Genomic DNA, 14,618 nt, shown 5'->3' with positions numbered 1-14,618 from the left:
TATATTATTTATTTGATTTGTGGTAAAGTGCTGCCTTTCATACAATGAACACTTAACGTTACCCACACAAAGATTAAAATATTACCTACACATTTTGCAGTCTGTACAGAGTTTCTTTTCATTCCCTGCGTTGACAGAGATGTAAATGAAGAGTGAATCTAATATTCATATCTTAATTAGATCCAAAGCAGGTTGCATATGATTTACTTCCTAATACCCTCACAGATTTTAAACATTTCTGCCTTCCCTGAAGTATGTTGCATTGAAAATGTCTAAGCTAGCCTTTTTATGTATCATTTTTTTCACTTTGTCAAGCCTCAAGTACGCTTAATTTTCCAGACGTATGATTCTAATTAGAATGAAAAATTAAGATACAGAAAAATGGTGTAAAAAAGTAATGGCATAAATAATTTGGAAAGCAGACTATGTTTTAAAATTATATTATAATGGAAGGCATATTTGCCAAGGAGACAAAATGTATTTATTTAGATATATATAAAAATTATATTTAAATATTTCATTCTTACGTATATTTAAGCTGAAGTTGATAAATTGTTTGTCGTTGCTCACTGTATAGTTTAAATATAAACTACTTCAAATAAAACAGGCAGATAAAGAGTTGGTGTTCTGAGGGAGGCATCATTTAATATCCAAAATTTGTGATGGACAAAATGTAGTGAATCCATATTTCAGGCTCTGTCTGCCAGTTTTCAGTGCTTTACTATAAGCAGGATAAGCTTCTTTTTTATGGATCTCCATCATCCTTACTGTAGAAGCTGGTCCAGCAGTGAATGCTCACTGCAGGGAAAGAGGCAGTTTATATGCCATGGGAATCAGAAAAGGTGCAGCAGGCTGATTTGTAGCATGTGTTCATGTATAGATTTCATGACTGTAAAAGTGCAACATAAAGCTGGCCATGTGTAAAGACTGGATTCTCAAGATATATTCTAATTACTGTGCTAATTGCAAAGGAATGATGATTGGAAACTTTCATCTTTTGAGCAAATTCTGAACAAGAGAGTTTGAGACAGGGTTCTGCATGTTCAGAGTATTATGTTTCAACCAGGTTTTTTGCCCTGGCTTGCACTTATTTTCTGTTTCATTATTGTTTTGGTAATGTTGCATAGTATATAAGGCATTGGACTTCAGTCCTTGATGTTTTGGGTTTAAATCGTGTTACTAACACTGTGACTATGAGCAAGTCAACTCACCTGCCTGTGCTCCAAAAATGTAACTCTGTGTGAAATGTTGTAAGTCGCCTTGGATAAAAGCTTCAGCCAAATAACTAAATGTAATGTTTTTGTGTCATTTCTGTTGTATTTGTTTATCATTTATTATTTGTATTCTGTATCTTTGTGTTTTGTGGGTGGAACTCCAGGAGGCAGGGATGCTCTGATGTCACTGCTGCTGGGCCCTTCCTCTGCCTTTATATTGAGGTTAGAGGGAAGGATACTGCAGATGTTTATTGGTTATTGTATTATATATTATTTCTAGTTTCTGGATATTCTACTTGTATCATTTGTTTCTGTTCATTGAATTGGTACGCATTTGCACTCAAATCTTTGTTTTGCCATTTTGTGCTTTTTGGTTTTTATTTTTGGTAAATAAAATATATATCATTGCACACACAGCATTTCAGTCTTGGGGCACACATTGAACATACCATGGAGTGGATGTGTTGCACAGGCTTGTACCATTATTTGAAGTCAGGACTCTGGACACAGCTGGAATGCACTGTAAATATCAATATATTTTTATTATTATTATCATTTCACATAGTCTCTTGTGTTTCCTTTTGGTGGGGTGGGGCACCCTTATGGTTTTTTTTTTGACTAACTGCTGACGAACAACACTAATCAAGCATGCAAATTAGGCACACAATGCTGTGCTGCCAGTGCAAATGGATCATTATTATACATTGGGTGTGGCAGTACTAATATTAATATTCTCGTGATGGTCAGTTAATGCACCCCTCAAATAAAAGTACTATTTTCTCCTTGTGTACTTGTGACTCGGCAATGGCTATATCAGCAAAAATCTTACAGTACACATACATTAAAGTCCTGTGTATGGCTTCTACAGCTCTGTGATGTCACACTGGCCTTGCAAAGCATCATGTGGTGCAGTCTATACCAGCCACAGAGCAAATTTCTAGGAAAATATTCAGCAATCAAGGTCACCGTTGAATACAGCATATTCTCTGCAAAAAAACCTCATTTTTTAAGTGAACATTAGAACAAATCCAAAGGAAATATTATGTAAAAAGAGAAATTAGTCACCAGAGTGAATTCCAGTCTAATTAGCTATGGAACAAGAGGATTGTTTTGTTTGAACCACACATTTTTCACCCGGTTCTCACCCAGTATAAAACAATGTGTTATTTTTAAAGACTACAAATATCAAATATCAAACTGATGTTTTGTTTATGAATTATTCAGTGTGGGCGGCATGGTGGCGCAGTGGGTAGCGCTGCTGCCTCGCAGTTGGGAGACCTGGGGACCTAGGTTAGTTTCCCGGGTCCTCCCTGCGTGGAGTTTGCATGTTCTCCCCGTGTCTGCGTGGGTTTCCTCCGGGCGCTCCGGTTTCCTCCCACAGTCAGGACATGCAGGTTAGGTGGATTGGCGATTCTAAATTGGCCCTAGTGTGTGCTTGGTGTGTGGGTGTGTTTGTGTGTGTCCTGCGGTGGGTTGGCACCCTGCCCGGGATTGGTTCCTGCCTTGTGCTCTGTGTTGGCTGGGATTGGCTCCAGTAGACCCCATGTGACCCTGTGTTTGGATTCAGCGGGTTGGAAAATGGATGGATAGATTATTCAGTGTTTTTGATACAAAATTAGTGAAAGAATTTTATTATTTTTATTCTCTGGTGAATTAATTTCTAAATAAAAAAATCCTGCACTGGGTTTTAAATTAAAGATCTGAGAATGTTTCTAAATGCAAAAATAATAAATGAGATTAAGACTGGACAATATTTTTTCACAAATATGCTAAAACAACAAAAATGCTAGGTTCTCCTTTAAATTAAATGACATTTCTACTTGTGTTTCTGAAAGAACAATGGGTCATGAGAGCAAAATGTGTGTTACAAGCTATTATTAGAGTCTGGACCTACCACAGTTCCTCAAAATGTTTTAGTAGCATGGTATCTGGAACTGTTTCAAGTACTGTGTGCCCTAAATATTTCAAGTATTGTAGAAAAATGTAAGGGATCTTTTTATCACTTTATGTCTTTATTTGCTAAGAATAAGCTTATATAATGGGTGGCATGATGGCGCAGTGGTAGCGCTGCTGCCTCGCAGTTAGGAAACCCCGGTTCGCTTCCCGGGTCCTCCCTGCGTGGAGTTTGCATGTTCTCCCCGTGTCTGCGTGGGTTTCCTCCCACAGTCCAAAGAAATGCAGGTTAGGTGGATTGGTGATTCTAAATTGGCCCTAGTGTGTGCTTGGTGTGTTTGTGTGTATCCTGCGGTGGGTTGGCACCCTGCCTGGGATTGGTTCCTGCCTTGTGACCTGTGTTGGCTGGGATTGGCTCCAGCAGACCCCTGTGTTCAGATTCAGCGGTTTGGAAAAATGGATGGATGGAAGCTTATATAACAATATGTTTGCCTTTACAGCCAATCACTACTGCTTACTTAAGAACAGTTAAAATAATCTAAAGTAATAATAATAATTTTTACATTTATATGGTGCTTTTCTTACTAGTCAAAGCACTTTACATTTGGAGGCACTTCAACTAATGTGCAGCATCCAGCTGGTTGATGTGGTGGCAGCCTTTTTTGCACCAGTATGTTCCCAACTCATTAGCTATTAGGTGGTAAAGGGTGAGAGAGATATTTAGCCAGTTAGGAAGAAAGAATGATTAGGGGGCCAGAATGACCAGGCTGTGGTGAGCAATTTAGCCTGGACATTGGTATATACCTTACTTTTTAAGAAGGATTCCCAGGGATCTTTTGTGAGAGTCACAGAGAGTATAGAGTAGGTTTTATGTCTCATCCGAAGGACAGTGCCATTTCTACAACACAATGCCCCATCACTACACTGGGACATTGGGATCCACACAGACTACAGGATAAGCGCCCTCTTTTGAACTCTCCAATACCTCTTCCAGTAGCAACTCAAGCTTTTCCTAGATGTACTCTCATCCAAGTACTGGCTGGGCCTGAATATGCTTAGCTTCAGGTGTATGACCTATTCTGAACTGCATGTAGTATGGCTGTGTTCATGATATATTTTACTTTTGATCCAGTTTTCCTGGTAAGAGTTCCTGTGACAATTGACTAGGCAAGTCCATCCTCAGTAAATTTGCCAGCTCCTCCAAGAGAATTCCGAGACTCTCTCAGGCAACTTCAGATATAATATATCTCCAGCATACTGTGGGCCATTACCTAGTGGGCTTTATCAGAGAAACAGCAGGCACAAGGCAAATCCAACATTTGCTACTTCAACACAGTAACAGTAGCCACACACACGGACATAGACATATTAAGGTAATTAAGTCAAGATGAAAAATAAACATTTTCTTTATTGAAAAAAATTTGCATTGCTAGCTAAAAGCACAATTAGTCAGTTACTAATTAAAACAAAAAAATCAAAATAAATAATTTTCAACGTGGTTAACCAAAAACTGCCTCATCCTGCACAGATTACATAAGGAACAGGTCTACACTAGTAAAACACCAGTTCATTTTAGGACACAATCACATACACACTCACTAACTTTATGCCAGGAAACAGAATCTAACATGCATGCCTTCGGGAGGAAATCACTGGACATGGACCACAGGAAGAAGGTGTGCAAAAACGGCACTGACAGCAGCTGGGCTTGGTGCTGTGGAAAAGGAATACTGTCTTCTGCATCCTTACAGTATATTCTAATAGTTGGAAAAAATGATTTGCTGTAGTTTTGAATTTATAGTCAAGTACATAAATGACCACTTTTCTTTTTAGTTGGACTCATCGATCTGTAGAAATTACTTTTCAGTCTTTTCGAACATTTGAAGTAAATAAGTGGAATCTGAAACTCCTCTGTTAAGAGTCATGCCAAGACCTTAACTAAAATTGAATAATTTAATAATTATGGAGAAGAAAAACAAATGTGTCTACAATCAGACTAAGGTTTATAGTTTTAGTTATTAGAAAAGGTATTTGAACAAAATGTTTTTTTAATATACTTTATTAATCCCTGAGGGGAAATTATCTTTTCACATAACCTTTTAGGGGCTCTGAGTGCAGGATGAGCCATTGTACAATGTCCCTGGAGAAATTTTCCAGTTTAGGGTTTTGCTCAAGGGCCCAACGGAGTAGGAGCCCTTCTGGCAGTAACAGGATTTGAATCGGCAATCTTCCAGATACCAGCACAGATCCTTAGCCAAAGTGCACATTAATGTTACAAATGTATAAGTAAATCTCCCAATGTTCTCAATTGTGGATCCTTTTAGAGACATTTGTTTCTGTTGGTAGAAACTGAATCTGCTAAATGTTGTATTCTTATGAATTGTGCTGCAGAATTAAGGTTTTCAAAGTTACAGACTTAGAAGGGTTTGATGAGATGCTTGTGCAATGTAATTTGTGGAAATTTAAAGGAAAATAAGACATTAAATTTCAGGCCAGATATATCAGATGTCAGTAGAATGTGACTTCTATAATGCACTGTAAAACTAGTTTATTATAATAATAATGCATTTTATTTATAGGGCACTTTACATTAGTAGTAAATCTCAACGTGCTACATAAAAAAAGTTTAAACAAAGACAAAGCAAAATAAAAACAAGAATAATTAGTAGCATTCTTGTTAATAAGATTTCCTAAATGTTTTTTAAAACAGCCCACAATCTGCTGTGTTCTCAGGCTCTCTGGTAGGGCATTCCATAGCCGTGGAGCAGCGGCTGTAAAGACTCGGTCACTCATTGTATGAAGTTTGGTCACAGGGGGGCGAAGGTGGTAGGTATTTGCAAAACGGAGGTTTCTTGTAGTGGTTTATAGTACAAGGAGTTCCTTAAGATATTGTGGAGCATTTCCATGGATACACTGGTGAGTAAACAGAGTTTGTATTCAGTACGGCGGTGAATAGGGAGCCAATGAAATGACCGAAGGATTGGTGAAATGTGGTCATATTTCCACACCCTCATCAGAATTCTTGCAGCACTATTTTGAATTTGTTGGAGCTTTTGAAGGCTCTTGCTGGGGATCCCGATGAGGAGTGCATTACAATAATCCAGCCTGGATGAAACAAAGGCATGACCAGCTTTTCAGCATCACAGAGGGAGAGGTAGGGATAGAGTTTGGCTATGTTTCGGAGATGAAGAAATGCAATTTTACAAAGGTGATGGACATGTGTATCAAATGACAGATGGGAGTCTAACTTGACACCCAGAATTGTAACAGAAGGCTAGAGGGTAATGGTACGGTCAGAAATTTACAGAGGAACGAAGTTAATGGGGGTGCCAATTAAAAGAGCTTCAGTTTTAGTGCTGTTTAGCTTGAGGAAGTTCTTGGACATCCAGGCCTCAATCTCATCCAAGCAAAAGGAAAGAGTTGATGGAGGTGTAAAAGAAGTCGAATCCAGTCTCACATAGAACTGCGTATCATCGGCATAGAAATGGAATGAAACTCCATGCTTGCGGATGATGTGACCCAGGGGTAGCATATAGATATTAAAAAGGGTCGGCCCAAGGACTGATCCTTGTGGGACCCCACAGGTGACAGTGTGGGTACGAGATTTAGCATCCCCCAAGGCCACATACTCAGCCCTATCTGTAAGACAGGACTCAAACCACTCCAAAGCAATGCCAGAAAGTCCAATTATATAGTGAAGACAATGAAGGAGAACATTATGATCTACTGTATCAAATGCAGCTGTATGGTCCAGGAGGATAAGGAGTGATGGAGAGCCCTGGTCAGCAGCCATCAGGAGGTAGTTTACTAGAGATTGCAGAATTTTTTACTTTGTGTGTTGGTCAATAAATATAGTGCAAAATATGAATTGAACATTTTTCAAATCTCGCCTATTCATAGCAACACTAGACACAAGACAGGTAACAGCCCTGGGCACTGTGCCAGTTTACTGCAGGGCACAGTTACACACCACACACACCCACAAAAGAATCAGTTAGGCTATGTGTTTGGGACTGTGGAAAGAACATTAGTGTACCTGGAGAAGAATATGAGCAGACATGGGGAAGAATGGCACATACAATGCCAGGTGTAGGATTCAAACCCAGGGCACTGAATCCATGAGACAGCAGGACTCTATAACTTTATCATAAGCCGCTAAATAAATTTAATTTTTGACTTAGTTAATTCAACCATGTAAGGATACAGCTGTGTTAATAGAACAAATCTAAAAGGTACAGTATATTGAAGCTGTAAATAATTCAAAAGAGAATGTTCATGAACACAGATCAATTTTTATTAGTAATAATCATGGGTCTATTAACGACAGACTTTATATAGTTCCTATTCTTTTCCTATAGTGAAACTGTAAATATTTGATTAAAAAATAAGTAAGTAAGCAAATGAAAAACTGCCTAGTGTCTAATTGTGTATACCACTATATTTGTCAACTGAAAGTGCAGCGGTAGAAGCTATCCTCGGAAATGGAATAACAGGCTCCTTGTTCTGAGTTACTATGTAATTACTGCTCACTGATGCTTGAAAGAGATACAGTTATTTGTGAAGTCTATAAAGAATCTAGACAATAACCACCAGTTCATCTAGATTGTGAGATAATTTTCTGGAAAGGTACTGCATGTAGGAACACATCTGTAGGAGGTTTAATTTTTAGGTTTATAACAAGCCAGAGCAATAGTTTGATATCTAAAGTGTCTAACACAAATAATATTCTAAAGTTATAAACAAATTTAGACTCTCACAGAATGAAAAATTAGCTTCATAATACTTTTGAGCAATCAAAAAAGAAAAACCAAATAGACTTTGAGGGTGAGATAGACTAATTTCATATAAGCTGACAGCCTCATGTAATGAGATTATTGGTTGTGTGTGTCACTGCCTGATCAAAACATGTCAGCGTACATGAGTGATCCTGATGAGTTCCCTTCACCTTGGGTTATCTGGAGAGTTTAATTAAATCAACAGCAAATCAAGAGCATATTGTGATGGCCACTTCTCTCAAATGAAGCTTATGAACATTAACTGATACATAGATGCAATAAACATTGATGCTTGTTATCTGTTTAACTTTTATACAAATTTTGAATGAGAAAAGAAACAATCAAGCTGTAAAAACAAAAAATAGAGAGTATCTTTGAGATGTTATCACTATTTATATTGTAATTTAAAGAGAATGTGTTAATATTGCAGTTATACACCACTATTATTTCCCAACTGGCTAGAATAGGTGCCACCATACAACTTTAAATTAGATATGGTCAGTGTGAAAATGCTATGTTACTTTGGCTATGTGAAAAAGAGATAGACAGAAAAGAGATGGACAAAGTCCTTCATTTCAACCTAGGGATAACATTATTACTTTCAATAGTATAAGGTATTATCCAAAGTGAATGATGTGGAGTGTGGCAGCACTAGTATGAGGTATTTCTTTCACATGCCTTAGTAGTGCAATATGCACACATTCAATATTCACACTGTATTAGTAAGCCAAAAAGAGCATAAAGTGCCGGGCACCAAAGTGATCCAATTATTATTGAAAAGGATTCAAAAAAACAAGAAAATAAACATGAGTGTCTTCTTTGGACAGGAGTTATTGACAAGCTGTCTCAAGATGGAAGAAGAGACATTTTTAAGGGCTAGGTAGTGTAAGAGGTGGATTCAAGAGACTGGAAACCAAAAGTGATGTCATTGATGATCAGTCCATCAATCATTCTTTTTGCAGAAGAAGGAAGAGAAAAGGTTTTAAATGACAGCGCCAACCCCTGGTTTGGAATGTAATTAGAATTAGCAAAGACCTGAAGCTGTCTCCCCAATTCACGTGTGGGACAACAACAACTGAGAATAACAAGGATGTAAAACTTGAATATAGCCATTACACAACTTCACAATTATAAAAATGATTTACCTACCAGAGGACATTCTCTGCATTAAGGCATGATTACCCAGTTCAATAGTACAAGGCACTGCATGTAAAAGATGCAGATTCATTATCTCTGTATGACAAAACTCATTCAGCTTCTAGCATTCTATCATAATAGTTAATTGTTCCAAGTTTCATTCAGTTTGTGTGATTTATCCGGAATGTTCTCAAACTCACATCCAGACACTCGTACAGACAGACACACATTATTCATAAAGAGATTAAATAATGTTCAACAAAGTTGGAATTTCAAACTCATTATAATTTCCATATATATATATATATATATATATATATATATATATATATATATATATATATATATATATATATACTGTATATATACTAGCCATGTGAGCCTGTGCTGTAAAAAGCCCGGGGTCCTACAAACTATTACTCTCACAGGAGAATTCGATTTGCCGACGTGCTCGCATTACTTGTGCATTAGCGGGGGGAGAAAAAGTAAAAGGAATACCGGTTTGCCGATGTTAGTGGTTAAGCGACGTTGTCTTTCTTCTGAGGTTTTGTTTCTGTTCACATGCTGGCCTTGCTTGTGTTATTAATGGCTAAGCGAGTTGTCTGTTTCCTCGGAGGTGGAGCCGGACAGACACACACACACTTCCACGCGTAGACATTTATATATAAGATATATATATATATATATATATATATATATATATATATATATATATATATATATATATAAGATATATACAGTGCATCCAGAAAGTATTCACAGCGCATCACTTTTTCCACCTTTTGTTATGTTACAGCCTTATTCCAAAATGGATTAAATTCATTTTTTTCCTCAGAATTCTGCACACAACACCCCATAATGACAATGTGAAAAAAGTTTACTTGAGGTTTTTGCAAATTTATTAAAAATAAAAAAAACTGAGAAATCACATGTACATAAGTATTCACAGCCTTTGCTCAATACTTTGTCGATGCACCTTTGGCAGCAATTACAGCCTCAAGTCTTGTTGAATATGATGCCACAAGCTTGGCACACCTATCCTTGGCCAGTTTCGCCCATTCCTCTTTGCAGCACCTCTCAAGCTCCATCAGGTTGGATGGGAAGTGTCAGTGCACAGCCATTTTAAGATCTCTCCAGAGATATTCAATCAGATTCAAGTCTGGGCTCTGGCTGGTCCACTCAAGGACATTCACAGAGTTGTCCTGAAGCCACTCCTTTGATATCTTGGCTGTGTGCTTAGGGTTGTTGTCCTGCTGAAAGATGAACCGTCGCCCCAGTCTGAGGTCAAGAGCGCTCTGGAGCAGGTTTTCATCCAGGATGTCTCTGTACATTGCTGCAGTCATCTTTCCCTTTATCCTGACTAGTCTCCCAGTTCCTTCCGCTGAAAAACATCCCCACAGCATGATGCTGCCACCACCATACTTCACTGTAGGGATGGTGCCAGGTTTCCTCCAAACGTGACTCCTGGCATTCACACCAAAGAGTTCAATCTTTGTCTCATCAGACCAGAGAATTTTCTTTCTCATGGTCTGAGAGTCCTTCAAGTGTCCTCAGCAGGCTCCTATCAATTATGAAAAATCCACTGCATCCACTAAACAGTGTCATCTCTAGACAGAAGAGCAGCTTCACCGACAGACTGCTGTCACTGTCCTGCTCCACTGACAGACTGAGAAGATCGTTCCTCCCCCAAACTATGCGACTCTGCAATTCCACCCGGGGGGTAAACGTTAACATTATATAAAGTTATTGTCTGTTTTTACCTGCATTATTATTACTCTTTAATTTAATATTGTTTTTTGTATCAGTAAGGTGCTGCTGGAGTATATGAATTTCCCCTTGGGATTAATAAAGTATCTATCTATCTATCTATCTATCTATCTATCTATCTATCTATCTATCTATCTATCTATCTATCTATCTATCTATCTATCTATCTATCTATCTATCTATCTATCTATCTATCTATCTATCTATCTATCTATCTATCTATCTTTTGGCAAACTCCAGGCGGGCTGCCATGTGCCTTTTACTAAGGAGTGGCTTCCGTCTGGCCACTCTACCATACAGGCCTGATTGGTGGATTGCTGCAGTGATGGTTGTCCTTCTGGAAGGTTCTCCTCTCTCCACAGAGGACCTCTGGAGCTCTGACAGAGTGACCATCGGGTTCTTGGTCACCTCCCTGACTAAGGCTCTTCTCCCCCAATCACTCAGTTTAGATGGCTGGCCAGCTCTCGGAAGAGTCCTGGTGGTTTCGAACTTCTTCCACTTATGGATGATGTAGGCCACCGTGCTCATTGGGACCTTCATAGCAGCAGAAATTTTTCTGTAACCTTCCCCATATTTGTGCCTTGAGACAATCCTGTCTCGGAGGTCTACAGACAATTCCTTTGACTTCATGCTTGGTTTGTGCTCTGACATGAACTGTCAACTGTGGGACATTATATAGACAGGTGTGTGCCTTTCCAAATCATGTCCAATCAACTGAATTTACCACAGGTGGACTCCAATTAAGCTGCAGAAACATCTCAAGGATGATCAGGGGAAACAGGATGCACCTGAGCTCAATTTCAAGCTTCATGGCAAAGGCTGTGAAAACTTATGTACATGTGCTTTCTCAATTTTTTTATTTTTAATAAATTTGCAAAAACCTCAAGTAAACTTTTTTCACGTTGTCATTATGGGGTGTTGTGTGTAGAATTCTGAGGAAAAAAATGAATTTAATCCATTTTGGAATAAGGCTGTAACATAGCAAAATGTGGAAAAAGTGATGCGCTGTGAATACTTTCCGGATGCACTGTATATATATATATATATATATATATAGTGAGATTCGGAGACCCTGATAAACCCCACCTGTGCTGTGCACTGCAACTGTATTAACACAGGCAAGGATTGCTGTTGTCGAGGCAACCAAAGGTTCATAGCACTGCTGTGTAACTCACTATTGTCCGATGGCTGATGAGAGGAACAGTCTAACCCAGCAACTGACATGGCCCCGTCACTGCTTGTTTGCTGTGCTGGTAGCTTCCATGTGGATAAAGATCCTGACTGTTCCTGTTTTAATTGGAATAAAGTTGGCTTTCTTGAAACCTTTAGACTCAGCGTCTTCTCATATATATGAGAAATGGGCATGCGGATTTAGGCTGTCTACAGGAACAAACTGAAAAGAGCAAAGTTCGGTGAAGCTAAAAGAAGATGCGTTTAGCAAGTAAATGCCAGGCGCTGTGGCTGTGAGCTTATTCAGTTTTACGCAACTGGTCCAGGTTTTTAATATATATTACCTCCCTATCTTACCAGTAACCATGTGCAAATGCCAAAGTGGGGACTACAGTTCCCATCAGCCAGTGTGCTGCTCCAGATAATTTAATCAGTGCTCACAAACTTTAAACAAAAGCATTGATAAAAGTAGTATGTCATCAAAGGTAGCAAATGCTGCATTTTTTTTTCCACTGCTACTTTGGGACATTTTAAGGGGCTTTTTGAGTTCATTGACAGCCCCACAAGACAGCATTTGAAGAGCATTCCCCTAGGTGAAATGAGCACAGTTTAAAAACAGAGAAAAATACGATGCAGCTTTATTGCTTGCTTCAGCAGACGCGTGACAATAAAACTGAAATAAGCTAGTTACATAGTGCATGGCCTTGTGTTTTTGAAAAAGACAAGATTGTTGTCTACATGCATATTTTCATTAACTTTGCAATACCAATCAATAATCAGCCTTAAGCACTTTTTGAAGTTAAAAAGGTGGTACTAGAAAAAGCAAAAAAAAAATCGACTGAACAGAGGAAAGTGTGATTTTTTTTTTCTATAGCTGATGGAGATGCTGTTTTTCACAATGTGATAAGAAGAGAACACGTTAGTGCTTTTGAGTGAGTAAAAAGTAATTAGTAACTTATGTTTTTTGGTTAGTTGACATTTATTCAGTCCCACTGTATACTACTACTTTTAGGCTCTCATGCTAATAGAGATTTAAGATGTGTAGCAGTTTTTAGCTTTAAATGAATCAACTTTAAATTACCTTTGTAACATCACCAAATACTGCTGCTGTGATATCCTTTAATACAGAGTTCTGCTGCAATCTCATTGACATGAACACCACCAAGGACTGAACGTAACATGTTTTCACAGTACTTCTGATACATCAGATTAATCAATGACACTATAACTGAGGCCAATTGACTTAGAAAGTTTCCTGGGCAAGCCAGGTCAAATAGCTAGCGACAATATATATAGCATCAACTCATCTCTACAAAGCAAAATCAACTGGAGCAATGTTACCTGATTAGAAAGCTCCATGGCATTTTACACAGTCATACCTGTGGTAATTGCAAATAAATGAATCATTTCTGAGCTTCATGCACACAAACCTATACTGGCATACAGACACACAAATACATATAAGGTGATTGAATCAGGCATTATTGTAGAACTAGAATAAATTTAAAAATATTTTATATTTCTTGCCCTAGGTGTACCTTCAGTGCTCTTCCTTAGTATCCTCGTATGTCTAAACCTCTCTTAACCAGTGCTCCCTCTGTCGACTGCGTTTCCATACAGCCTGCTTCTCAGACTCGCATTTTGAGGCAACTTGCTCCCCCCCTGTCCTCCTTTATACTTTCCATCTTTGAAGGCAACTCTCACCGTTCCTCCTACACTTTTACACCTTGTCATGTGTCACACACTTTCTATTGCATTACCAAAGCCAAACCGACCAACCACACCAAAGTCAAACTGATCAATCAGATCGCTCGGAGGAACCAGACACACACACACACACACACACACACACACACACACAGATCTTAGCATTTTATTATATAGTAGACTTGTCAAATTGTACATGTGCTTAAAACATATAAATCTGCTGAAAACTCACAGTCACAACTGCCAGTCAATAATTTTGATGAATGTCGAAAATCAATATACTGCATCCTACCATTCCGACAAACTGTGCCCATGTTCAGTAGTAACAAGTGACACTACTCAGTCACCATTTGGTATGACAAACAAACAGGAGGAGTTTTTAAGGACCTGAATAAAGCTGGTAAAAGGAACTATTAAAAATATTTCCAAGCGCTGCACAGCCTCAGAAGTTAGTTTTATTGGTTGGTAAACATCTTACCAAACTACTTTGGTTTTCTTGGACAAAAAGATTATGGCAGTTTTTAAAGTTACACAGGTCAGGAACAGTGAGTTCCTGTAAATGGTTCTGAATTCAGGGGTTAGTTGATCTACAAAGGGTCCAGGAATGCAAGGTAAATAGCACAACACAGTCCTACTGCTTTTCAGGTTAATACCTTCTTAAAGGCCTTATACACATCATGTTCTCTGAATCGAAACACAAAATCCACAGGTTTACGAGCAATTAAATGAAAAGGAAAAATGGTAAAATCAATTGCAAGTGTATTATGGTATTGCTTTTTAAATGAAATGTGTGCTTATGGAAGAAAATAGAAAACATATTTCTATGAACTGTAAATTAGCGTTGCAATGTGGGAAAAAAGAAAAGTAAATCCCTTTAGGTTTTGTGTTGTAAATCTTTGTAAAACAGTTGTTTTTTTATCTAGTTCTTACTAAATGCTAGATAAAAGTAACCACA

This window comes from Erpetoichthys calabaricus, chromosome 1, assembly GCF_900747795.2.
Source record: "Erpetoichthys calabaricus chromosome 1, fErpCal1.3, whole genome shotgun sequence".
Taxonomy (NCBI): Eukaryota; Metazoa; Chordata; class Cladistia; order Polypteriformes; family Polypteridae; genus Erpetoichthys; species Erpetoichthys calabaricus.
Note: the sequence above shows the minus strand (reverse complement) of the source record.